The 26,773-nt window shown below is 38.3% G+C and overlaps 1 protein-coding gene across 2 annotated transcripts in view; it reads right to left on the bottom strand.

Moving 5' to 3' along the window:
* Positions 1 to 26,773, bottom strand: part of iqsec1b (IQ motif and Sec7 domain ArfGEF 1b) — a 302,557-nt gene that overhangs the window by 186,828 nt on the left and 88,956 nt on the right. The gene's annotated exons all lie outside the window — the stretch shown is intronic.

The following is a 26,773-nucleotide window of genomic DNA, read 5'->3' as shown; positions in this document are numbered from 1 at the left end:
TCGAGTGCTCTAAGAGTAACTGCTAGTATGTATGGTGTTAGAGTTCACTTGTGAATCTCTAAGGGAAGTCTGTTAGTAGAAGAGGGTGGAGTGAAAGTTGCTATGCGCGAGTGAATAAAAGAAGAGAGAAAGAGAAAAAAAATTTTTTTTTTTTTTTTCAATAATTAAAATTATTAAAAATTTTGAATTAAAGAATTGTCGAAAAATTTGGATGAAGGAATTTTAATATTAAGTGAGTTTTATTATTAGATATAATTTCCAATTAAGGAATTATGAAAGTAAAAGAATTTCCCGAATTAAAGAATTATCAAGAATAGCGAGATTAAAAGACTCTCTCTTTTAACTGCGTTTGTGATCTGGTATCAAGTTAAAGTGTCAATCTCTAATTACTGCACACTGTCTGCTGTAGTTGTATCAACTTATTATGCTTCCAAGCCTTTACTTGTAATTATTCAGATGTGCAGAGTTTAGAGACAGCCACTAGAGCTGTGATACCAGGTCTTATCAGTGTGAACTGGTCGACAATTTCAATTGCGATAGCAAGTTTTCTCCACCAGAGGGTACTGAAGGTAAGTCTGAATGGCAACAGCGAGCTTCAGTATTTAAGTTGAACTTAAATTGTAATACCAGACTAGGACACCAGAGGGCGACAAGCAAGTTACAATGCAATAGCAGCAATGGACACCAGTCGGCGCTGGTGAGAGTCCCAATAGACACGGTACCAGCAGATACACTAACACAAATGGGAATTTCCACTGTAGCGGGAAGTTTCAACACTAGAGGGTGTTATCAGATTAAAATCTAAAATGGAATAAAGATTTTAAACGCTCAGATACTCTATAAAAAAATAAAAATTAAAATTTTAAAAGGGGAACAGAGATTTTACACTAAGGTATTTTAAAAGAATTTCATCTGTAATGACAACTTTTAAACACCAGAGGGCTGCTAAACACTTATGTTGTCTCGGCGGACAACCTCCCAACCACTAGAGGGTGTACGGGAATCAAACGTCAAGGGTAGCACCACTTGACCACAAGGAGGAGCAAGGGAGGACACGCTTCAATAGACGCTAGTTATGAAGTATTTTTCCCTGCAATTACGCACTTATACCACAAGAGGGAATTTGTCTTCCTCTGTTTTGGGGGCGTTTTGAATTTCCCTCCTTAGTTTCAGCTCCGCCCCTTAAAAGGGGTTCGTTCCTTTCTGAATACGCGTTCAGTTTAACTGGAACAGCTGACAAGAGCAGATAGCTCCTCACACAAGCCGTATTTTCGGCTGTCTAATAACCTCCCAATCGCCTAGCGCGCGATCTCGTTATTAACGCTGGTAGCGACCCAGTTTAAAACGAACGGGGGTATTCGGTTCGGTGGTCTCTCGCCGGGATTCGCGGCCAAGGGGTCGAACCGAAGGCAAAGTCTTAAAAGCGGAGTTTCGCGCTATTTAGACGTGCCTAAGGCCTCAATTTAATGCATGCAAAATGGCGCAGAGCCGCGCTCTTTCAAAAACAACCAAGCTTATTTTCTAACCGGTATATATCACAGAACAGTTTTTCAGCAGTAACAAACACAACACGAAATTACCCACATCAGGCTTTGAATCTCAATCGTTATTCATCAACACACACAGTGGAAAGTATTTCATAAACCCAAGCTGATATTCAGTGTTTTGCAGTTTGCTCATTAAAAAGCCTTTTTCCTGCCCCACGTTGGGCGCCAATAAAATATATATATTTTATATGTAGTGGATGTTGGTCATACACCCCGACACATATATATATAATTTTATAATTTGTTTTATAGCCTTGACCTTATTCAAACTCCTCCAACCTCTGATATTTGACTTAATGATATTAATTAAGATTTATAATTGGTTTAAGCAATTAAAACATTAATAATTAGTTTGAGAATGAATAATAATCATGCTAAATGAGTTCTTCAGGATTTTCAGAAATTCTAATGAATAAATTGCAAACACTGTGACTTCAAATAATGAGAGTTTTATTAATAAAAAGAAGATATTTAGTTAACATAGCACAACCTTGTAATCTCACGGTGTCCGGCAGGGGGAACTGATTTTGACCTTAAGGTGAGCTAGGCACTTCTAACTTGTGACTAAGGTTACTAACTAAGGTTTAATTAATACAGAATTTATCAAGAACTTAATTCGGTGTTCAGCTCTGGAAGTGCATAAGTTTAGCTTACTTTTCGTCGGGTTTTTACCACTCGTTTGGATGCAGAGGCTCTTTGGAATCCTGGGAATGGAGGCGTCTCACTTAGTCTCGCGGTTTTTACCGCAGAAGCGTCCAGGCTGGTTTAGCGTGGAGGTCTTTCTTGTTGATTGAGTTGTCTCGGGCGTACCCGGAGGGTGATGACGCAGGCGGCAGGATCCTCTCTTCGGCCTTCGGTCCGGAGTGGGAGAGTCCAAAATATGGACGTTTAGACGAAAGTTCGCTGGTTGCTGCAGCTCCAGAACTGAAAAACCGCTTCAATAAACTCACTTATTCTAAGACTCTATGGTACCTCGGCAGTGTTTCCTTATTCTGGCCACGAATAAGTTCCCCTGCTTCGATTAGTCGTGAGATTAAACTTAGGTAGGTAATAAACATAAACAAGATTAAAAGAAAAGAAAGATATTCAAATTATTCGACTTATTAGTTAAACTTCATACTCTTAGCTAATTTCGAGACGTCTCTCGTAAGCTTTTCTGAAGTCTCTGAGAGGGTTCCTTTGTTTCGTTGTCGGCGTGGAAGAGACAGCGTTTCTTTGTTGTTTAAGGTTTCTCAAATCTCCTCGTGGTCCTCTCCTTTTTTAGTGGTCCGTTACTTTGTAGAGTCCTCGCGACTCTTCAAACTTCGAACTCCTTGTCTGTCTTGCTGTTTGTCCTTTTCAAGGCTGGCGCGGTCGCGCCCTAATGGGAGGCGTCCTCTTTCTGATTGGACGCGAGTCCAGACTCACGTGACTCTCGTGAGGGAGAGAGAGAGAGAGAGAGTAGGAGGAGGGGGTTTTGACTCTGTGATTCATACATAAGGAATATGAGTTTCTCGTATCAAAATTCTTATACCTGTTATCAACCTATAACAATGAGTACATTGGACTATTAATATCAGACATTTACATAAGGTCCCATCTTGAGTACATTGTTCACGTCCAATTCGTGATGATACGCTGAAAAATAGAACATTAATCCATTTTCTCTCATTCAGAGACAAAACTGATCTTTGTAATAGAAACAATCGGCATTATACATCATTTCATTAGAAGGTAGGCATTCATCTGAGGGTACAGAAAGTGACATTCATACGTTCGTTTATACACAAATAACTCAGAGATCGACTATTTTCGCTATTGTCTTGCGGCGACTCCGAGCGAGGTGTAGTTCCGCCAGTGTCCATTTGGTGTCGTTGTTAATCCGTGTTTCAGCTGTTGGTTCACGGGAGTTCACTCGAGGTCACTTTGGTTTGAACATCTGTTGATCTCCGTGAAAGATAAGGATTAGACATTTAGGTGCCATTGTCATAAAAACGGGCCGTAAAAGCTCTCTTCTTTGTTTGAGGTTCCTGTCTCTTTAAGTTAGTTATCTCGACAGTTCCTGTTAGTTAAAAGAGAGAAGGGGGGTGTTGGGGCCATGTGTTACTTAAAAGGGTTCTTTTGATGTCTTTAGATTGGTTGTGTGTGTGGGGGCTGCTATGTTGCAGACGAAAAGTCTTCTGCAGACTGGAAAAGTTTTAATTCAAAACTTTTCATTTCTTGATTGTCCGATATTCATATTTGGCTCATACTCCACTACATTAAGATATAAATCTGTGCGGTGTGTTGTAACAAGTTTAAAGCTTTGGTAAGGGAGAGAGCAATGCAATTGTACAGCATTTGCAGCTATTAGCAGCATCCCACAGCACCTTTTACTAAAGAATGCCTCAAGAACGCCTCAATAAAGCCTCAATAATAAAAGAACAACAAAAACAACAGAACAACAAACAATAACTCCTCCGGTGCAGAGATGAAATCAGGTCCATCATAATGAGCATCGGCATATGGGAAAGAAAATAGGAGAAAAAGCGCACACAGACCCGAGGTAACCATGAGGCTTAATCGTGCAGCCCTAATACGATTTCCACAGAGGCAGCGCAGAAAAAAGGAACAGTGAGATTGAAAAGGGGATGGGGATGGTCAAAATACGTAAACATAAAAGAGTGAGCGCTAAAACATGAGGCAGTGACAGGTTGAATGATCACACTGAGCTGAGACTGGGGAAGAGTGGAGGCTTCAGAAACACAGTGTGTCAAAGCCATGTGTACGAGAGTGTGTGCCCAGAGGATTAAAACACCTTATGCTTCACATACACAAGCAAACACACACCTGGCAGCTACTGCAACCCAATGCACTGATGACAAAATAGACTGATTAAAAAAAATGATAGAGGTGAGAAGATTAATGTTCATTAATACTAAATGATTAATACCACACCTATTTTGTTTGATAGTATTAATCAAATTAATTAATTAATTAATTAATTAATTAATTAATTAATTTTTGGTTTTTTTATTGTTTTGAAGGGGTTCAACCTGAAGCCCAGCTGTTCTGAAATTTGGTCGGAATCTGGGAGTGGTTTCTAAACTTGTGATTGTGTCTAGGAAGAAAATAAAAGCTGAAGCTTCTGGAGAGAAAATTAGAAAGAGAACAGTAAAATAAACGACTTCTTCTGACTAACCCTAAGAACTAGTACTAGTAGTAATGGCAGTCGTAAAATAACACCATTATGTCTAGTCAGGAACACATTGTTAGCTTTTAAGTTTGTTTATTTGACAATAACAGAAAAAAGTAGTAAAACAACTGGAGCCCCAACAACAACAAAACCATTAAGCTGACAGTGTTATATCATCACAATTGCTTTCACTATTTATTCATTATTCATTTGTTTATTACTCTTACATGAATGCATTCCAGCAAACCAGGCAGTTAATATTCCATGCAGACTATAGAAAGAATGCATGTTTATAAACAAATAATTATATTCAGTTTTTAAATACAGCGCTACTGGTACAACCTCAGAGGATAATGTGTATCCAGATATAAGCTACATTGTCAATGACACCTGCTCATGCTTATTCAGAAATTAAGGATATTAAGGCTTGTCTCTCTGTTAATGTAAAATATAATAATAATTGGCAACATGGTAGCGTTGAAGGTAGTTTCTCTGTCACACAGCTTCAGGAACCTGGGCTTGTGTGTTCTCCCCTTGTCCACATGGGTTTCCTCCGGGTTGGTAGGTGGATTGATTGTGTGAGTGTGTGTGTGTGTGTGTGTGTCACCCTGCAAAAAACTGGCACCTCCTCAAGGGTGTGCTCCCGCCTTGCGCCCAGTGATTCGGGGTAGGCTCCGGACCCACCATGACCCTGAACTGGATAAGTGCTTACAGACAATGAATGAATGAATGAATGAATGAATAACAATAATAATTAGAGATGCATGAATATCGATACTGGCATTGGGTATCTGCCCGATACAGTGTTCATTTACTCATACCCGTAATCGCGAACGAGACTCCAATAGCAACATCCGATACCTTGTGGCTAGTGCACCATTGCTGTGCTAATGAGCAGACAACTCAAAATATCAGCGATCTGGAATTATTTCACAATTTGTGATGGCAACCCAAGCAAACTTGACTGCAAGGGGGAACCCGAGAGCAGTGAGTATGCCAACGCACTTTTTGACTGTCCTTGAACAAGGTGGGCTTTTCTTTACTCAAAGTGTATTTTCCTCCAAGAAATGTTATTCGTTTGCAAGAACACTGTTTCCAGACTTGATTTTTCCTCAAACAAAAGTACAAAAATACATACTTGTACTCGTACCTGTTTGGAAAAAAAGGCGTGTATGCATCCCTAATACTAATAATAATAACAACAATAATAGTAATAATAATAATAATAATAATAACAACAATAATAATAATAATAATAATAATGGGGTGGATATAGGCTGAAATCAGATTTTCTTGAATTAAAATACTACAATAATTTTTACTTAGATTTTTTGCTTTATTTGTCTAAAGTCATACATTGTAAAATCTACACTGTAATGTAATGTAAATGAGAGACCTCAGATATACCCCAAATTGAAATAAATGTGAATATAATTTAATCAATGCTTGTATCTGCAAGGTGGAGCAGGTGCAAATTAAATTTGATAAATTGCCTAATAAAAATATACAAGTGTATGAGAGCAAGAATACAGAATATAACATTCCCTACAACACATCTGTGCACGATCATAAAGCATGTGATAAACAGTTGTTAAAAAAAGAAAAAGAAAGAAAGAAACTCATTTTTTTGCAAGGGTTGACTTTGTAATTTATCTTAAGCTCTGCCCTCTAATACACTAACGCCTGATTCTACAGGGATTTTTTTCCCCCAAGCCCAAGCACTGCTATTGATCTAAAGGCCCCTGAGTAGAATCCTGATAAGCTAAAATGTGGTTGTAATTAAGAAATGCTCATTGAAGTCTGCAGGTTTCAACTCGCATGCTAATGGAAGACTTGGGGGATGTCTGTATTAACAGTGGTCTTAACTTCAACTTCATGCTGTGCTGCTTAACCCTACCAAGCCTCACGTCATTAGTGATACATTCAGAGACATTGTCTCCCATAACTCATTAAGACTTACCCTAGAGTAGCCTGTCTTTGTGCATGTCCACGTTTTCTCTGAGCGTTGTGCGTTCTCCAGTGTTTTCCAGCATTATGAAAAAGGCTCATTGTTGCTTTTATTGTTGTAGGCACTGTTGTGATTTCTTGCGTGCACATTCAGCGCCAAATATACATTGGAAAAATGACTGTCTTACATTTTCATGTCAAATTGTGTACTGATATTATGTGAAACTAAAGTAGTGTGGTGCATTTCTAAACATCATTTTTATTATTTAACATTTTCATTTGGATAACGGAATCTTTTGTGGGATAAATTGACAAGTATGAAGCTTCAGTAATGTAGCTAATAAGCTAGAAGTACAGCTAGCAGCTGGCTTTTAACCTAGTTACAGCCAAAATGCCTGTGCTACATCTCTGAAAACATGCATCTTTGAAAACATGATAGACCTTTGCATTTCCTATCAGCATAAAGCATAATATAATAAAGTTATTATTAAATCAACACTGAGAAATTGTCAGAAAAAAATAAAACGAATAAATGATATGATGCAGCTTTCTATTTCAGCTATTTTCATTAATGCTACGTTCAAATTATAAGTCTCAATCAATTTTTTTTTTGGGGTACCTATGCCCTGTGTAGTGTACACTACAGGTCCTTAGAAAAATGGCTTCTACACCCAAGTACTGCGCAGTATGTCTAAAAAAAAAGCTCCTTTTCTAACTTTCAGTGCATTATTCTGGATCAGAAGCCATAGTATCATCCCTCACACTGTGCTCTACATAGGAAGCACAGAGTTATCTGAGACACAGTGTGCAGGTCGTTGTTGCTGGATGATGACAACAGCATCAAGCTCATGCTTACAAGCAAAAAGGCATATGAAAAAAATCTGATTCTAGTCACTTCTGCCTGGTAACATGAACATAGCCTTTTGTCAAGTCTTGCTTCATTGAGAAACCTCTCTCACTTGAACATAGTGGGATTGCTCAAAATGGCAGCAGACAAGATGCACACAATTACTTTTATCGTTTTTAAACGTAACATTTTTTTCTTCATGAGCTGATCTCAAAGATCTAAGACATTTTCTATGTACACAGAAGGCCTTTTTGTCTCAAATATTGTTCATAAATTTGGTTAAATCTGTGTTAGTGAGCACTTCTCCTTTGCCGAGATAATCCAACCACCTCATATGTGTGGCATATCAAGATGCTGATTAGACAGCATGATTATGGCACAGGTGTGCCGCAGGCTGGCCACAATAAAAGGTAATTCCAAAATGTGCAGTTTTATCACACAGCACAATGCCACAGATGTCTCAGGTTAAGAGGGGGGGTGTAATTGACATGCTGACTGCAGGAATGTCCACCAGAGCTGTTGCCCATGAATTGAATATTCATTTCTCTACCATAAGCGTTTCAGAGAATTTGGAAGTACTGGCCTCACAACTGCAGACCACATTTAATCACACCAGCCCAGGACCTCCACATCTAGCATCTTCACCTCCAAGATTGTCTGAGACCAGCCACCCAGACAGCTGCATTTGCATAACCAAATCATTTCTGCACAAACTGTCAGCAACCATCTCAGGGAAGCTCATCTGCACGCTCGTTGTCTTCATTAGGGTCTCCACCCGAATTGAGTGGGCAAATGCTCACATTCAATGTTGTATGGTACGTTGGAAAGGTGTTCTCTTCACGGATGAATCCCTGTTTTCACTGTACAGGGCAGATGACAGACATGGCGTCATGTGGGTGAGCGATTTGCTGATGTCAACATTGTGAATCGAGTGGCCCATGGTGGAGGTGTGGTTATGGTGTGGGCAGGCGTATGTTATGGACAACGAACACAGGTGTATTATAGTGATGGCATGTTAAATGCACAGAGATACTCTGACAAGATCCTGAAGCCCATTATTATGCCATTCATCCACGGCCATCACCTCGTTTTGCAATATGATAATGCACGGCCCCATGTGGTAAGGATCTGTACATAACTCCTGGAAACAGAAAACACCCAGTTCTTGAATGGCCAACATACTTATACATACTCAGCTTACTCATACATTGAGAGCATGTTTGCAAAGTTCTGGATCGGCGTATAAACCAGCATGTTCCAGTTCCTGACAATATCCATCAAATTCTTACAGTCATTGAAGAGGAGAGGACCAACATTCCACAGGCCACAATCAACAATCTGATCAACTCTTATGCGAAGATATGTTGCACTGTGTGAAGCAAATGGTGGTCACACCAGATACTGACTGGTTTTCTGACCCCCCTGGACACTCCCAATACAGTAAAAGTAAACCGCCCATTTTAGAGTGGCCTTTTACTGTGGCCTGCCTAAGGCACACCTGTGCATCATATTGTCTATTAAGCATCTATATATGCCACACCTGTGAGGTGGATTGATTATCTTGGCAAAGGAGAAGTACTCATTAACAGATTTAGAGTAATTTGTGAACAATATTTGAGAGAAATATTAAGAGAAAAAAGCCTTTTGTGCACATAGAAAAAGACTTTGAAGACCTTTGAGGTCAGCTCATGAACAATGGGAGCAAAAACAAAAAGTGTCACATTTAACATATATATATTATTGTTTATTATAAAAACATCAAAATTATCCTTTAATATGCTAATTAAAGCCCAATATAACTGACAAAGAATATTACGTTCACACTTTGTGTGCGTGTGTTTCAATATTAGCCAGTGAATGAGGCTCAAAGAACAAGCCTCTAGTGTGTTCATCGCTCATCTAGGCTAGCTTTCCTTCATCTACTCGTTAGCTTCTCACTACAGCTTTTCCTGGTCCTTCATCCCTCGCTTTATCCCTTATGAGCCTCAACCAAAGCCTTTTCTCCGTGAACAAGGATTGCCATTTATAAAGCCTCATCTAGATGATTGAGTGGAATTCCTGTGGGTCCAGCAGTCCCATCTGTGCTTAAGTTCAAAGCCTTCTGTGCTGCCAGCTCCTGTGGTCAAAAATTATTAGCGTGCAGATAGAGAGCTAGCGTAGTCAGTAGCACTTAGCAAAATCCATGTTTTAACTGTGTCATCTCTTAAGCTAATTAAAATTAACAAACAAGGCTAACAACTGAGGTAATTAAGGAGATGCTACACTAGCATCCTAACATAGAAACAAAGCTTTAAAATTCCTAGTCTAAAGAAAGACCTGGTTCCCATTGCTCTGTTATAACTTGCTGTGCTTCATCTTAGCAATGCCATAATGCAACTCCTGCAAGACAAAAACAGGTAAAATGTTTCTGTATGTGCTAGCCTTCATTTCCCTTCTTGTTAGCATCTTGGGATTGCACATTTGAGGGAAATGGTGGCCCAGTTAGCTGGTGGAGTTAGCAATGACTAAAATTTGGAAAATATACTGGATAAAAAATAAATAATATAGATAAGCAACAAACTAATGACTCAAAAGCAAATTAATTCTTGACAGGTTATGAGAAGTTTACAGAATATATAGGTCGTCTATCAAGCAAAGACAACAAGTTGTCACCCAAAAAGTAATATTCAGGGAACTTGATTGTAAGTCCCTCCATCCCTCATTCCCAGTTAGGAACTGTACCATAAAGGGCACAATTTCCCACATATTAACTCACATATAGGGAGTGCTCCACAAGGGCAAGTAATTGTGCTTTGCATCAGTATCACTGTGGCCTTTGTTTTAACAAATTAAGATGTTGTTCGGGGTGGCACGGTGGCGCAGCAGGTAGTGTCGCAGTCACACAGCTCCAGGGGCCTGGAGGTTGTGGGTTCGATTCCCGCTCCGGGTGACTGTCTGTGAGGAGTTGGTGTGTTCTCCCTGTGTCCGCGTGGGTTTCCTCCCACAGTCCAAAAACACACGTTGGTAGGTGGATTGGCGACTCAAAAGTGTCCGAGTGAATGTGTGTGTCTGTGTTGCCCTGTGAAGGACTGGCGCCCCCTCCAGGGTGTATTCCCGCCTCACGCCCAATGATTCCAGGTAGGCTCTGGACCCACCGTGACCCTGAACAGGATAAGTGGTTACAGATAATGAATGAAATGAAAAAAGATGTTGTTTGGCTAAATAATGTCTTTCTTGTAAAATAGGCTAAGTGCAATAGTAGATTAATACCCAAATGGCTATGTGCGAGAACACTCTGCATTAAATATTCAGTAAAAATAAATAAATAAATAAATAAATAAATAGTTTCTAATGCAGCTATATAGGGATGAGGTTTGCTTGTCCAACCAGCCTTTGAGCTATTATGTGGCTCCATGGGGAAGAAAGTTTTGCCTCCCAGTCTCAGAGGAAAACGGAACCTCCTTTCCCTCTTCTTCACAGCTGGAAAGAGCCAGTGCTTTTCCTCATTTTCCATACCACTGCTTCTAGAAACTGAAGAAATTTCAGTGCAATCTCTACACTGCAGTGACACACAGATAAACATAAAGCAGATCCACAATTACTAAGTGTGTAACTGTTCATTTATAATTGGCAGTAGCAAATATGTCTGGGATGGTGTGTTCTCCCCGTGTTCATGTGGGTTTCCTTCAGGCACTCTGGTTTCCTCCCACGGTCCCAAAAAACACATTGGTAGGTGGATTGGTTACTCAAAAGTGTCCATGTGAGTGAATGTCACCCTGCATAAGACTGGCGCCCCCTTCAGGGTGTGATCCTGCCTTGCACCCAGTGGTTTTGGGTAGGCTCCAGACCCACCACAGCCCTGAACTTAGCAGCCTTGAAATAAGCAATTACAGAAAATAAACGAATGTTTCTATAAGCGGAGAAGCAGTTTTCTCATTAAATGTGATCCACTGAGCCCTTACAAAAAAACAAAACAAAAAACATATCAGCCATTTGCCCTTTTAATAGCACAGCTTGTGCAGTCTTGGCAGTGGAGATAAAATAATTCTCAGCATAATCACATTTTATTTTAATATATAGGGAACCAAACATCATTTCAGACTAAATAGGTATAAATGAATGAATGAATGAATTATTTAATTAAATAAAAATAAAATCATATATTGTTGTTCATTGCAAGGGCTCAACTTATCAAAGCAAGAGGATGGTGTCCGGCTAAAGACAGAGTATGAATTTAAACATACACTCCACACTGTCCTTTCAAACTATGAAAAAACTGAGCAAATTACCAACAATTACTACCACACTGTTTGGATTAAAGCCATCTAGCTACAAAAATATTTTCCCAAATTTTGCTAGATTTATAAGTGTTTTTAATAAGCACTATGGCATGTCTCATTCAACATGTTTTCTGCTTTCTCACAATTTTAGCCTTGAAGAAATTGCTTTTATTCAATATTAAGTGAATGTAGCCCCCCAGTCAATTATTATACAGCATCACTGAAAGCAAAAGTGCTATAACTGAACTGGACAAAAATGCTTCCACACAAGGCAGGACCTACTGAAGCTCTGACAAAGCTTAGGTCCAAACAGATAGTTTTGATAACAGAAGAGTTCACGCTTGCAGCAGCTTTGAGGTGCTAGCGTCTACAGTGAACAGAAGCGAACAGTAAACCATTCCATTTACCCAAAAGATGCTGACTTCCATTTGCGACAGGGGTAGCTTCTCCGACTGGGAGGTGTGATAAAGTCGCCTTGGTTATCTGTGACTTCAGGCGGCAAAGAAGCATGCCGTCTTAGAAAGAGGAAAGAAAGAGAGAGAGAGACATGTTCAGCTTACAAGACGTTCTTTCTTAGCATGGTTACGCTTCAAATAAAGAGGGTAACTAGATTTCAGTATATTAACATCACTTGAGAGAGACTGGATGGAGTTCAGCATTAGAAATAGGGTGGCGCTGGATTAGAATGATGGCAATATAGTTTAGGAGAGCGGTCTGTCGGTGATGTGAGGAAATGCAGAAGAATAGTGCAGGTGAAAAGAAAGAATAAAGAGCAGACAGAGCCTGTAGATCTTGTTTACCTCCTTTCACCCCCAAAAGGACCACCACTTGCATTATTCAGCTGCGCTGCAGTGACATTGATGTGGTGGTGGTATTGTAAGTTTGTGTTATACAGGTATGAGTGGATCAGTCAGAGCAGCCATCAGCGTCACTGCTAACCAAAATCATTTGAACATGGAAAATGTGATCCTTAATCAGTAGCATTTGACACAATTCATCAATTCATTATGATGCTATTGTATGGCAATTACTACTCTCCGGCATGACAAAGTGTGTATGACAATTCCTGCTCTTCTGCTTGACACAGACATTCAATTACGCACATGTTGTTTGTACGATCTCCACCGAAAAATATGAAACGGAGACATCCAATTTGGAGCAACTGAACAAGAGTCTAAAATTACCATGCTCAGTGCTGAAGACAAGTTAGGAGAGTACAGTCCAAAGGCACAGGGCTGTAGAGAAGCAGAAATGCATTCTCTGAAATCCCTCAAACTTTTCATTCTGCTGCTGTTCAAGAGCATTGCAAATGTATTAGCCTCAAGACAATATTTTACTGCAAGAACAGAAAGTACAACCAATATTATAGGAACAATTTTTATACGCAATACTTCATCTATCATTTTTAATCACAAAATATTGTAAGTACATGATTTTCTTCCAAATTATGTGTGTCATAACCATCACTGCTGACTGGGGTATCAGAAATCTAAGGATCACTCATTACACAGCCACTCATTATGTTCAACCTACTGAAAAATCACTGTTAATGGAAGCTGGACCTTCAGACTTTGCAGAATTACAATTGGTCTCATCTGTCTGTTCACTCACAAGAGGAAAAAGGGAGGGAGGGAGATGGAGAGAGAGGAAGAGATAAAGCAAACGGATGGCAGAGCAGACAGATGGGAGGTAGCAGTACATGCTCAGATAAGAGCCGCTTTTGATGAGCAAAACCTGTAGAAATGACAGACAGAAGCAGGTCAGGCAGTCAGAGAGAGAGTGGAAAGGTAATACCGGATAGATTTGACAACTCCTCTGTGGTACTGGATGGTTGGGGGAAAACAATTGGCGGCAAATTAACACCATCTCTGGTTCTATATAGCTTTTAGGTCCACCTTAATGATTCTCTCGCTGTGTGTGTACAAGCTACCAGGTTTACCAAAAAGATAGGGGTATCCATTAGTGCACAGTGAGTGCACACAGTGTTAAAAACTCTAGCAGCACTGCTGTGTCTGATCCAGTCATACAAGTGCAGCACACACCAACATAAAATGGACAATGACTGCTCAATGTAGGTGTTCGTGATCCATTGATCTTTCAATGTGTGTGTGTGTATGTGTGTTTGTGTGTGTCTGTATGTGTTTGTGTTTCCCCTTGACCCTGTTCATCAAATGGTCAGGACCCCTATAGACTATTGTGGTGTGATAATGTGTTTTGTGCTGGTACGGGTGAATCAGAAATAGCAGTGCTGCTAGAGTGTTCAATCACTAGAGAATAGTTCACCAACCAAAACCATCCAGCCAAGAGTGTTGGCTGTGTACTGTGACCATTGATGAAGGACTAGAAACTGTGCAGCTTGTTCTCTAAATTTCTTGGACGACTTAATGTACTAAAACAATGAGTTAGGGTGACCAAAGCATTCTCACTTACTACTGCTCATAGGTAACAGGAACTACACAAACTAAGGAATTGTGACTTCATTCTCTGCTCAAGATGCATTTACTCCACTATATATTTACACAGAAGTTAGCTGTTTGGTGCTAAATTAATGTTAAAAATATCACAAATATCATCACCATTAAGCATGAAAATGTAGAATAATAAGCTCTTATTGTAGTGTTAATCTGACTGTGTGTTGTGATATTAATTTGAATCTCTGATCTCAGGGAGATATGTTTGATAATTTGATACATTTTTATTTAATTCTGAAATGTTTTATCTATTTATGTGTCATGAATAAATCCAAGAAGACAGGTTTAATCAACAATTGGTCTAAATTATTGTAACAGTGAAGCTGTACTTGTAAATAAAAATCGTGCCTGCTCTTTGCTCAGTGTAGAGTTCATGCTGGGTCTGTTTTATGAATGATTCATTTTACATGCAGCACTGCTTTTATTTTTGACATTATAATTATCAGTCTAATCTGATTTGATATTACTTATGTTGAGTGAAGCAATTATTTATCCAATCCATATTTATGTCTCCCAAATTACATGTACAATTTAATTTATTGTTTATACAGTTGTTGGGCCCTCCTTGTTCTTGCAAGGATGTTGATTATGAACCCATATTGTCCATAATTTATTTGTATAGCTCCAATTCTGGAAACCCTATTTCCTTATTTTATATTCCTTACATAAGTACATCCAGTTATATCTTTTGAAAGATGAATAAACTGGAGCAGATGCCGTGGGCCGACTATTAACACCATTGCCTCACAGTTTTGATCACAGAAGAATCATGTTTGCATAAATGGTGTTTAATATTCAAACAGCAAATTAGAAGCAAAAACGACACCTAACAGTATTTCAGATCTTATACGTGAAGAGCTAATTATTTTTTTTAAATAAGATTTCATATTTAATTAAATAGCTGATAACTTAATTGCTGCCTGTCACATACTACTCATGTCAAAACACTGAATTTAAAAATGTACTGAGAGCAAAAATATACATGACCAAACTATATTCAGTTTTAGGGCCACATTTAATCTGTTTCCTTCCCTTAACTTAGTATACACCACATCTTCTACAACCAAAACTACACACAGGACTATACTGACAAAGGTTTGTAGACTCTCACTCCTCACAGAGCCATATTTTATGGATCAGTGCTTTTGTAAAAGGTTATGCAAGCTGTAGGATCTTACCACTAGTAAAATATTGCTGTAATGAATTCTCTCTGGTATAAAATTCCAGCCTCATGACAACAAAATGCCAACATGTAAAGGTTCTGGTGGACCACTGCTGTAGCATAATAGATATTAAATGTGAACTACAATTAATAATTGCCAGGTAAGTGTAACTTTGCATTCTAAACCCATTATGATTTTTACCTGACTGCTATTAAGGAAATTTAATGGAAGTGTCTAGTTGGGTTATTGTCTGCAGAGTTAGACCTCCTGCTTCATCAGTCTCTGGGAAAGATTCACAGAAGCAAGGACAATTTTAAAGAGAGCAGTAAAATGTTATAGTGCACCATTTCTGTTGCATCTGGACACTGAATTGCTTGCTGTAAAAGCACTGTTTGATGACAGAATAATAAAAGATTCCTAGCTTAAACGAACAGCTTTTGATTAACTTAAGCTTTGGATACTGGTTTCTGCAGAAAATTAATTTAACTATTTTTAATACATTTTAAAGCCAATGTGAAACGTGCAAATTCTTTTCTGAGCTCAATATAGTGTTGTTTATTAATAAATGCATTTTTACATTTTTGCTTGGGTTTCTTTAGTGTCAATGTTAGAAATGGAAATGATGTACAATCAGCTATTAAAATTGGCTCATGTCTACACTATTATATGTTAAAGCATCATCTTAGAATTCAATAACACAAATGTATTTTAGTCAGTTTATGACCTTATTTAAAATCAAATCATTCTGAACTAACAAAACGATGAAGAAATCATCAGGTGTTGGTAATTTAAAACTCACAGATTTTCTTCTGACTATTGAGTAGTTTCATTTTTAAAAAATTGGAAAAATTAAGCTTGTTATCAGTTTTAAGCTCTAAACAGCCTACTTACTGTAGCATGCAGTAAGTAATCAGAAATATGACTTTGGGATTGCAGAAAGAAATAAAGTCATATTAAACCCAAACAAACACACCACCAACATGGGAGAGAGAAATTAAATGCTTACATGAGAAAAATGTAAAGCTAGCGACTGCCTCTTTACTAACTGCAGCTAAAGTATTGTCAATGGACAGTTCAACATTCTGGACGTGGATGCCAACAGCCACCTACGCCGGCCAGAAAGAGCCAGGTCAAGTGTGCTCTCTTGGATTTCCGGTCTTGGATGGGTGAGGCATCACCAGAGATTGAACTGGCAATCTCCTTTTGATAGGGCCAACTGTTAGACTGTTGCACAACTCTAAAGCCAATCGCCTGAACTCTTTAACACATTTACATATTCCATATCTACTTCAGGATAATTCTGTTCACTTCAGAGTTGAATGTATGCAGAATCCAAATGAGCCGTTTCAGAGTTTTCCACTGTCTATCAAAGCCTCTCACTCTATTATCCACACAAAATTCCTTTAATTGAGAACACAGAACTCATATTTATTCCAAATCTCCCTTTAATTCAAGGATCATAGCGCGAGACCAATGGCAGAAGCTAATTGATAAAAATCCCAATGCACACTTCTCCTTATGCGTTTCCCAAGCTGAATTATTCATCGGCGAATGCTAATGTTTCCCTATTCAGTAACTCAGTGTCAAGCACTTTGTGATTTGAATTATTTAGATTTTAGAGGTTTGAATTTATATCAAGCTTTGAGACTGTCGTGACATATTTCATCATCTATTATGCTACTTGCTGATTAGCATCATGCTAACTTTCACCATAAACAGAGCTCCACAGAACGTGTAATGGGATATAAAGCACCATTTAGTTGACAAAGCCTAACCACTCTGAGCATAAACCGGCTGTTTTTAACCAACTCTGTTGTCCAATGATAACCCACAATGCAGTGGGGGTTAAGTACTACTGAGCAGCGCTATAAGCCTCATGTTATCGTCCCTGAGCACATTCTCGAGTTACATAACCACAATTGCCACACAGCTTCACTCTCAGAGTTCAAAAATATTTCAAAAGGATTGGCAAGCACTCCACAAACCTAAGATTAGCAGCTTCAAGGACTAATTGAGGCTAGAAATGGCTCTAGCAGCTTCCGAAAAGGGGAACTGTAAAGCAGACATTTATCAAGAGTTAGTCCTAGTGTCAACTCTTGCAATCAGCCACAATATACTACCCAATCTCATTTGGGGAGGGGGAGGGCTGATAAATAAATAAAAAATAAATAAATAAATAAGTTCACCTTCAGCCTTTAACAGCACCATCCTGGAAGGTGAAACACATGAAGTGGACAGAGAAACTGATTAAGTAAACAGTCACTGAAAAAAGCACTGCGAGCCTCACTAGCACACAGCCCTTAATCCAGCCGGACGATTGCTTTTGCCCCATTCCTTTAAATGCTCCTTCCTTTAAATCTGCCGCAGGTGATTTCTTTTGAAGTTGGCCCACCTTCCCCAGCCCCCAGACAACAGTTCAAGCCCTTGGTCAACAGGGGTGAATGACCCAGAATGCTGCTGGTAAATTCTCATTAGCTTTGGGTCCCTGCTTCCATCAGCCAGCATTGATTTATGGAACCTTTCCAGTAATGGTGCTCCATAGCTCAGGAAGAAAAAGTGCCCCCAAAATAATAACTATAATACTTTAAAGACAAAGAAAAAAAGAAAAACCCTGTCATTATTTTCTGCAGCTGTTGCTGGTCTTATTGATCACATGGCACTGGGTTGTGACTTAGAAATGGCTCACATCCATGCCATGAAATATCTTTTCTCCAGTAAAACCAGTGCATTATTCTAGCAGACATTCCATTAAATCCATTTTAATCTTCATAGATCTTCACTGGTTGAATTGGATTTTGAGTGCTGAACACTCATAACTGAAGTGTGGGCAAATCTTTTTAAAAGCAAGTTAAAGGCAAATTTAATGCTTTAAGACCTACACTGTTAGAAAAATTGTCACTGTGGTGGTACCCTCAAGAGTATATATTCTGTACCTTTAAATAGGGAACGTAATTGCACCTGATTCTATTATAATTGTAAATTTAAAAATGATTCATTATGTTCTTTTATTTTACACAGTTAAATAATGAAAGCTTACAACTATTCAACTCCTTCTGGAGAAGAGAATGTAGTGCACTTTTAGGGAACAAAACCTGACTTTAAAACTACTGTTGCACCCTTAAAGGTACATTTACACCAGGGGTAATTAATAAAAATCCATTAAGTTTCAGTTAGAGAAAATTCTCTCGAGCCAAGGTCTGGAACATAATGTATAACCTGCATTATGATCAGCGCCATATCCTGAATATTGAAGTACCCTTGTAGATATAGCAACATTTTGTGTAGTTAACGGAATTTCAAATCAAATTACATTTTCATTTCCATTTCAATATATTTTAAGAATTATAAAAAAAATATAAATAATAAATACTATAAGTAAAATGTCCTTTTTTCATTTCAAGTAAAATTTACAAATCAAACAACGGAAAAAAAAGCATATGTAAATAAAGTCCCTAATGACTTGTAGTTGCTGTTGACTGCTTTACATAACCAGCAATCATATTGCTGAATGGTGGGATTTTTCCGTTAACAGCAAGATGATTGGCTATTTATGCTGGTGGGCGGGACTTTATCCATTAACAGCAAGCTGATTGGCTCTTTTTGCTGAAGGAGGGGGAATCCATGATCAGTGTTATGAGAATTTCAACCCGTGATCGTTCCCTTATTTTTAAAGTTTCTGGTTTTACCTCACACAACGCTGTCGTCCTGAAAGTGTCCCAAAAGAGCTTTTACACGTAGTCACACGAGTTACAGGAGTCACAGCACTCATCATAATGCACAGATCTGATTAGCTGACGGCCTCACATGTGATATGTAGAAACGCATGGGATTCGTCTGGTAATTCCCTGGACCGTAATTAATAGAAGACTCACATCACTTGCATTTAAAACAAACACGGATAAAAATTAAACAGCACTCTAAAATCAATGTATTATCAGTTATAGGTCCAGGTCTGGATAGAACAGCGTCTGGGTCTGGACTCGGACCGTGGCCGCCATTTTGTGACAACAGATTTACAGAGTTTCTACCATTAATGTAATAATGCAGCTCTACCATACCTTTTTATCTACATTTCCACTGTGTCACTTAAGCTTGTTGGTCATTAACAAGAATGTTGAAGGTTGTAGTTGGATTTATTTGAGAAGAACAAAATATAACCTAGCTGAAGATTTGGATTATTTGTGACAAAACATAAAATTTGAACACATGAGCATCATTACCTTCATTACATGCATCAATAATCTTACCAATCTTGTCTTGAATGAGTTCAACTGTAAAAATATACTCCTCCTATAAATATAAAGAAATGAGTCTGAGGAATATTATCCATGATGTAATACACAGAAAGCAAAAGTCACAAACATTCTGGTTGCATAAATAAACTAACAGTTTTGTTTTTTGGCTGGCTTTGGCCACTACTGGGTTAGATGTATCCAAAGAAAACACACCTTTAGAAGAGTTACCAAAAGTCACAGCATATACTGCTATAAAATTTAGACAAAACCACAGCACATAGGTCTGAATGTCACTGCTGTTACACCAATGTCAACAGCACTGAAATATTTACATGACTGCATACCACTGCTGGTCACATACAGTTGCTGATTACACAGAATAAACCCGTGGATGAAGCTAAAGCATTGTGACGGAGCTGCTGGTTAAACATGCAGAGCTTTGGTTCTGATCACAGAGCCAAGCAGCTCTGCTTCACTGCACATCAGCTGTCCATCAGCTCACAGTGGTGCAGCTTCAGAGGGGGCTGCTGTGACAGACAGGAGCCAACCCACACACCACACACACAAAACCCCTGACACATGGTTGCAGAGCTGCTTCAGAAGTATTTGTACAGCAACAGAGGGTGAATAGGCGCATATATTCCCTCAAAGAAAAGAAGAAGCATGATAATTGGACACAGTGCTACAAGGCCATCTGAACTATTCACACACTGCCCTAAATGCAGTCTTTAAGCAGCAAGTTTGTTCAAGCTTTAGTAGACATAAAAAATGCACTGCTTTTGTGGTGAAACTGTCTAAAACCTGGCTTAATCATCAGGAGGTTGTCTCTAGGTGTGCAGAATGGCCCTCCTCCCCCACCATCACTTAGTTAGGGTTCTACTCAAACCATGTTCAGCTTCAAAAGACTTTTTTGTTTCAAGGAGTGGTGGTGTCTGGCTCCAGGTGTCTCTTCGGGAACAAGTACTATCTTCAACCTCTAAACCATTACAAAAAATTGGGGAGAAGAATATAAAAAAGATATTTTTAAGACTTATCAGAAACTGTAAAACTCAAATTTGGCTCTAAAATATGTCATGTTATGTATTTCAAAATACATTTAATAAATGTATATTTATCTATAGTGTACTGCAGTCTAATTCATGAATGCCTTATCTCCTAACTTTACAGAAAGTTTGCCAGAAACTAAAAGGTTTCTGTTTCTATTTGCTTTTCCATGTTGCTGTCTAGGCAGCATATTGCACTTTTGGTTGAATATCAGTACATAATAACAAGTATGACAGGGGAAATACGTTGCCTGAAATCTCTAGAGTATCTTGTTGCAGTAGCTATCGCAGTGTCAAAATAAAAAAAAGACATTGTCCAAGTAAATGGACAAACAATGTAAATGTTCCCTAAAAGGAACAGCAAAGTTCTGTTGTATACATTAAATGAGTTTTCAAGGTACACTGCATTCACTTTCCCAGGAAAGGTACATAGTTTTACCTTGACATAACATCTTTAACTTCTTTAACTTAGGAAAAACAAAGTATAAGAAAGTTTAAATAGCATATATTGCTTTTATATTTTATTACTAAATTTAAAATGCAAATTCTTGAAGGCCTCAGTGACCGTGCTTGTACACAAAGCGCAGTGGTGCTTTTGCAATGCATGGTAACAAAATGGCTCTACTCAGATTTTTGCTGTTACTTTAAGTAAATTTCATACCTGGTGCCTGGAACTGAGGACGTTTTAGCACCTGCTCACACATGGTTACAAGCGAGCAAAGTTGGGACCAAACGTGACCTGTAAATCTTGGAGTGCGCTGATTGGTGAGACAGATTTGTCAACCATGATGAAATGCAGACATCCAGGATAGACTGACCATTTGTAAAATCTCCAAGCTATAGTAGAGAATACATTTGGTTCTCCAGTGAGAGCTGGACAGTGCAACAATGGATGACAAAACTCTACTGACCTGTCTGAACTAATGCACTGAGCTGTGTTCAGTCCCAAACAACAACTAATGAATACAGAATTAGTAAACGTCGCAAAACATTACTGCTGCCGTTGTTGTAGTTTCCACAGCTTGCAGTTACCATTAGATATGGCGTTTTGTGATGTTACCAGCTACATTTCAGGGGAAACAGGCCTCTAGACAAAAAATTTGATTAAGGAGCCAATGGCTCCTAAATAAAATAATACAAAGCACCAATAGCTTGTTTTTTTAAGGAGCCAAATATAATATGATAGATGAGGGTGAGACTTGATTTCACAACAGTGCTGTAAGCATGAATTACATTCAGCAACAGGTAGGGGGAGCTTAGGAGACAAAAAAGCCCATACTTACATTGTATTCCTTTAATTGATTATTTTACTCACAAATTAATATTTGTGTTCCAAATTGCTACCATTTTAGTCACAGTCTAGGGCCCTGGGTTAGCTGTGGTAATGGAAAAGTTACCAGGGACCAGGTCCCAAAAAGTGTGTAGAACGAAGCCAAGCCAAGTAGGTAGCCAGTGGAAAGCATTATAAAAGTGGTATTGACTACAATGTTAGTCAGTCTAGCCAATTTACAAATGATACACTTTCTGCATCAGTCAGATATTCAACCCTAAAAACCTCAATTACATGACCTATAACCAGACCTGGTCTCCAGTCTGACATTTCACACACAAAGAATAAACTGGATTAAACATGCGCTAAAATAGGCTCCATTGGTGAATTATGACATTTGGAAGGTGTTCTTATCAAGAGAGGCTTGTTCCTGTCATGTTACATTGGGAGGCTGATGGCATGTTCAAAGACTGTACTGTAACATGAACTGTAATCAAACTCTTATATATGGAAGGCAGCAACATTACCCTCTGCATTATACAGAAAACATCTAAATGCAGTTATCTAAACAAAAGCTGAGCCTCCTACTATTTCCCACTAGATTGAAAGGGCTTTCTGTGTTTGGGCTTATTTAGTTGGGTAAAAGTGCATCAGGAGGAAGCTCACTATAAAGCTTTGCTTACTCCACTCTTGTTAATTATCTTGGAGGTCATTGAATAAGGACACTATCATTCCAGTGTTTATACTTAACCCAGTAATCTTAAACCAGTAATTGTGGTCCTGTAATGCATCTGCATAGGAAAAGCACCATTAAAGATATAAGGAAAAATAAACAAACTTAATTAAGCTAATGGCTGGAGAGTGCTCCATGTTATAAATGTATACAATCCATTTAATGAATTCTACTCTTTAAAATGTGTCACTCTTCATGCCTAGAGAGACCAGACTGGTCAGTTTTGGAGCTCACGGTGCATCAGTAGTTTTCCTGTATGTGTGTTCTGTCTATGATCAGCATAGCCTCAGGGGAAAGCTTATTTATAGAGACTGTTAGTAAGTTCAATGGTGCTCAATAATTAATGACGCTGGGGCCTGCCTCTGTAATAAGGCCAGCCTGAGACTATGGCAATTTACCGCATGTTACTGAAGCTTTACAATACGAAAGCTGCCAAGGCAAGTAGTTAAAAAGGAGACAAAAAAAATGAGAAAAGACACATGGGTGCACAGGCATACACACATTTGCTTTCAGATCTTGTCAGGACATAGGATCATTTATAGTCTCATGCAAACTCTGAATATCCTTTTAGTATGCATTTTATGCCAGAATACATTAATGTACAGGTAGAATATAATACATTATATATATATATATATACACACACACAAAAACAAGAAAAGTGAGAAATTTCTAGACATTTTATAATTTTATTTCCAGATTTCTCTTTAATTGCCTTTTGTAACATAATGGAAATTAATAAAACTAAATGTATTTAAAAGTGAATAAGGTTCTAACTAAGCCAAAACAAAAACACAGACTACAGTTCCACACAGAAACCCTTCTTCTCTGTGAAGTGAAAGAGGAGATTAAAATTAAATGAGGCTCGATCACATTTTACCACTGAGAGACTTTCATTTCTGCTTCTGGTTCAGCACAATCTGCAACTCAGCAAACTGATACTGCAGACTTCATATTGAATATACTCAGAACACCAAATAACCTGGTTAAGTCAAACATTCCCAAAATGCTCTTTCCAAACATACACACAGCAATAAATGCACACAGCCAGTGGTGTTCCCCACTTAACCTTAGTGCTTGGTGAATACAGAACACAGAGTCAGCAAACATTCGCACCACCATGAGCTGACAGGATTTAACAGAGCCAGATCAATATGTGTGTGTGAGAGAGAGAAATAAACATCAAGAAAGAATTAACAAGGGAAAAGAAGAGAGAAACAGAGTGGTAGAATAAATGAGATACAGGGGAAAGAGGATAAAAGAGAAAGGAGAAAAAAAGAGAAAATTCAGCCAAAAGGAAAACAGTAAGAGGTAAATGAGAAGGAGAAAGTCATGTGAGAGCAACACACACAACAACAACAACAAATTAATGTTTACTGTATAGTGTGTGTAATTGCAGATACATGCTGACACATGAACTCTAAGAAGGGCATTAGGGCAGAAAGTTTCAGCAGATTTATACTGAAATCACAATTTGAAAGAACCAATGTTTTAATTATAATCTACAATATTGGAGCTCCTGAGCCACATTCTTGATGTGTGTGCTTGTTTCTAAACCAAGAACTAGGCATAGGAATTCTGAGAGTTCTGGGAGTACAGTCAATCAGCTAACTTAAATGTTTATATGAGCAATAAAGGCCATGAATAAAGGGGAAAAAAGCCCAATAATAATATAATAAAGTGTTATATAGATTCATTTGACAAATCAGAGGCTGCTAGTCACAAAGGCAAAAATTAACTTTGTAATTGACACACCTCACAGCCATCTCTCAGAGCTCTGCCTAAAACTGAAAAAACTCAAATAAAAGACGTTAAAACAGACAGACGTGAGACCAGCCGACCACTTCACTCTGCGCTGCTACAAATGCAATGCCACTGAAGAGCTTAAAGAAAAAAAAAACCTTAATAATCATACCTTACAATTACAGCTTCAAAATCACTACTGACATCTATTATGGAGAACAGAGCCTCTGTCATTGCAACTCTGAGCTCAGCACTGCAGACACTGTACTGTGCAACTTTTAGAGAAGGGTACAAAACCACCCCATCCCTCTCCCTCCCCATTGATTTCAACACAGTTCTGTGAAATGGAATTCCACTAGGTAAGTCCCAGAAGCAAAGAAAAAAATCCAGATCTTACACAGTGTTCCTTTAAAGCAGCAAGGAATGCAAACTGTCCAGAACGGTCACATCAGCCAAGACACATTCTGTCTAGTTATCACCATGAGCAGGGACATGAGGGGAGAGGAGAGTCTGTAGGTTTTTTTTGCCTGTAGGTTATAATCTAGGGCAGCCTCTCAGGGCATTTTTTCTAAAGTGCACAACATGCATGGTTTCGGTTGAGGCTTAAATCAATTATAAATACGTATTAACGAAAACAGGTAATCATTTTATATATTGCACCAACATAATAAGTGACAACTCAGTAAAACCTGCCACCACCCCATATGAATGACTACAGAGCCCAGTGATCATCAAAGTAAAAAGAAACAATCAACAAACTGCATTAAAGGCGACATTCACAATTTTAATGAAATTGTTTTTTATAAAATTCTGAGGATCTTTCCTCAATATTTAATGCTCTCCAGTCTGTTTGCATGCTTAAAACTGTGTTTTCGAATCCCCAGGGTCTATAAATATATACACATTCCTATGCTCTATTCCTGCACCATATATTGACTTCAATGTTTAATAATTTAATGTGCAATTATTTGTCATTATACAACATCCGCATTTAATCCATCTGTGGCAGTGAACACTAGGGGCTGTGAAAACACACCCAGAGCAAGGGAGCAATCATGGGTTCACCTCAGCCATGGATTGAGGGAGGAGGACAGTGCTGTTAGATCACCCCCACAGACCCAATTTTCCTGCTGGTCGTGGGAATCGAACCAAAGACCTTTCAGTTACTGAAAGTGCTACAAAACCAAACTACTCATTACAATTGTGTTTCTGTGGTAATTCAAACTGTGGTTAAATTTTACAGACAAGTTAAACTTACAAATGTCTTGGTGTTTTTTTTAACCGATAATTAGCACCTTGGAGTAGCCGATACTGATAACCAATTATTTGATCTTTTTTAATTAAAGCAAATTCTCATTGGATTAAAGCAAATTATTGTTATCACAGGACAAGCATTTTCTTCAGTATTTGTACATTTCTGTACTTTTTAATTTTTTCCTTTATGTTTATTTGGTGTAGTTCATTTAAACTTTGATCAAAGATTTACTGCTGGTTCCGCATGAATGGTTTCTAGAGGGGCACTACTTAGTGCAGCACCAAGTTTGTTTTGGAGAGCAAGGGAGAGTGTGTGTTTGAGCAAGTGTTTGTAATGGTTTATCATAATATTTAAGTAATAAATTAAGATGCTGAATGACTATGTCCATTTCCAGGTGTTTAATATAAGGGCTCCTGCACTGTGGTGTTTGAGAGTTAAATGCCATTTTAAATGGCACATTTTCCTATACTGAATTGCATTCTGTAATGAACATATAAACAATATGAACATTGCAGAACATTAAAGATTGTGAATAAACGCCACACAAACGTGATTCATATTCAATTATAATCAGTACGGTCAATAACAAATCCACTTGGTTAGTCATTACAGAAAACTCTGAATCTGAGCTGTAATTTTTGAAAATGTCACCAGAGCAAAGAAATACTAAATCATAAGGAGTCACATACATCACTGTGGTCCAGGTGTGCTTCAAGTTGTAAAAACAGGCACATTTTGACGTGTTAAAATATTGAGAATGTCACCAAGGTTTAGATTTTATGTGACTGAGGAAATATGATTTGCACACTTTTTTAAGGTGTCAACAATGAGCTATGATTTTTCATCAAGCATTTGTTCTCTTTTACAGAGAGGTAAGTCTGGCCCACGCTACTTCCATTCGTTATTTTATAACACTCTAAAAAAACACAAACCCAAACTCAAGAGCTTGCAACTTGACAGCCCTGAAGAAAACAACCATTTTTTTTTATTGCATTTTACATTTACAAAACCCTGACAAACCAATTTTTCTTTTTTTCTATTCTGGAAAGCTTAATGATGCCTATAGTAGGAAGAACTAACGTTTTCAATTTGGTGTTATTGACGTT

This window comes from Hoplias malabaricus, chromosome 5 (genome assembly GCF_029633855.1).
Source record: "Hoplias malabaricus isolate fHopMal1 chromosome 5, fHopMal1.hap1, whole genome shotgun sequence".
In the NCBI taxonomy this organism is placed as follows: Eukaryota; Metazoa; Chordata; class Actinopteri; order Characiformes; family Erythrinidae; genus Hoplias; species Hoplias malabaricus.
The sequence above is the reverse complement of the archived record's forward strand: the minus strand, read 5'-3'. Positions and strand labels throughout refer to the sequence as shown.